This window comes from Cebus imitator, unplaced genomic scaffold (assembly GCF_001604975.1).
Source record: "Cebus imitator isolate Cc_AM_T3 unplaced genomic scaffold, Cebus_imitator-1.0 Scaffold138, whole genome shotgun sequence".
In the NCBI taxonomy this organism is placed as follows: domain Eukaryota; kingdom Metazoa; phylum Chordata; class Mammalia; order Primates; family Cebidae; genus Cebus; species Cebus imitator.
In genome coordinates this window covers 1,199,843-1,202,245 of record NW_016107453.1, presented here as the reverse complement: position 1 = coordinate 1,202,245, position 2,403 = coordinate 1,199,843, and positions in this window count along the sequence as shown.

Sequence of the window (2,403 nt, the reverse complement as noted above, 5' to 3'; positions counted from 1 at the left end):
TTTTATGTTACCTTTTTAACATGGCTATGGAAAATTTTAAATTACCTATGTGGCTCACATATTTTTATTAGACAGCAGTTTTCTAGACTAGCGGTTCTCAAATTTTAACATGCATCAGAATAACTTAGAAGGAACGTTAAACCAATATGTTTTGACTGAGAATAAGAGAGCTTGAGCCAGGAAGTGATCTCTGAGAAAAAGTGATAATTAAGGTGAAATCTGAAGGTGAAGATTTGTGCGGAGGATTGCTACAGAGAAATGAAATAGCATGTGGCAAGGAAATGATCAGTTCTTCTGAAAGGCTCCTGTGGTCAGATTTAGTGGAGAAAGAATTCAGAAAGGCAGATGGAAACCAAATCATGTGTGACTCTTTAGGCCTTGGTAGAAAGTTTGAATTTTATTCAAAGTCTAATGAGAATACCTGAAAAAGTTTCAATCAGTGGAGGACTGGAATACATTTTCATTTTTAAAAAATTACACAGCTAATGTCTGGAAAACTATCTAATATGAGCAGAAATGGAAATTTAAAGATAAGTAAGAAGGCTATTGCAACAATAAAGGGAGACATCTAAGTAAAATATGCTACAACAACCTGGTGGAATAATAAGCAGCTATGGAAAATAGCAACTATGGAGACTTCATAGATATGGGAAATGCTAAGGATACAATATTAACTTTTAAAAAAGATAAAATACATAAATATTATGTAAGCTTCAATTATGTGAAGTTATATATGCATACAAAGTCTAAGTGAGAAAGTAACCCACCTCCCTCAAAGAAGAAAAGAAAAATAGTGGTAGGATGGATGATACTTTTCCTTTTGCAAAATTTAAATTAATATAGTATTATTTTACAAACACATAGAGTGGGAGCCTTGCTTTAATTAAAAGAATTTTTTTCATTCTTTCTCTTTGTATGGTGAAATGTTTGCATAAGCCAAGAAGAGAAAATTGTCATAATATGAATGACATTTATATTTATGTTTATTACTACAGATTAAATTTCTATTTTTAAACAAACAGGCATTCCATTGGTTTTTCCATACCATTCTCTGTACTTCAAGCACAAATAATATATCATCCACTTGAAAATTTTCCAGTTATATTAAAATTAATGCATTAGACCTTCAATTGGAAAACAATGACAGTCATCCGATTTCAAATCTTCACATAGAACCTCTCACCAACAAAACAAACATATCTTCACCTAGTTATAATTCATGAATTTAGATGGTATTTATTGTTACATGCCAATGTATATCCTGCTACCCTACTGAATTATGTATCTAACAATGCAGAGATCTAAATGTATAATATGAAATTGTGTAAGTATTATTATTGAGGGATTGAGGGTAAGTTCCTCTACAATCTGAGAGTAGAAAAAGTTTCTACCCTAGACTTCAAAACCCAGACACCACAAAAAGAAAATTAATACGTTTGACCTCTTTAAAATTAAATCCTTTGTATGGCATGAACACTATAAGCAAAGACAAATGACAAACTGGGAGAAAGAAATTGCAACATACACCACTTTAAAAAATCTAACATCCCTAATATACAAAGAAATTTTTTTAATTGAGGTAAAAGCACCAAAATCCTAAAGAAAAATGGGCAAAGATTTGAATAACTCACAATAAGATTATAACTAATAGCAATATGATGTTCGATTCCACTCACAATAAGAGAAATGCAAGAAAAAACAACTCTTCCGTCAAATTGGCAATAAAGGAAAAAAACCAAAGGCTTAGCAATATATTATGCAGGCAAAGCTGTAAGGACTACATTATTGCTGGGAATGCAAAATGTCACAGTCCCTCTAGAGCAGAATTTGGCAATATTTGGCAAAATACATTATCACTTCTGCAAATTTACCCTGAAGTACAGCTTTAATAAGAAAATAAGTATTCTCAAAGTCAATAAGATTATTCATTGCAGCATTATTTGCTATTGCAAATATTGATAAGTAAATATTCAAACATATGAGAAAACAATGGTACACATTTCACATAATACTATGGAGAAATAATAGATGAATGAGGACAATCTCCAGGAACTGATATGAAATAATCTCCTGGATATATCAGTCAGCACAAACAAAAAACAAAAATCATGCTAAAGAACATATACCATATGCTATCTTCCGTGTAAAAGGAGAGGGAAATAACGAAGTCTATACCAATAACTCCAATTTCAATCCATCTAATACATCTAAAATAATTTCTGAATTGCTTTAAGTATATCATTAAAAAGTTACTAAAAATCTATTTATCTTTATTTTAAAAGAAACACACGAGAGAGAAACTAGAAAATCATGACCACTGGTTATGTTAAAGGAAGGGGGAGACTGGAATGCAGGCATACAGGAAGGATTAACACTTCCCTGAAAGTAGCCTTCGGCACTTTT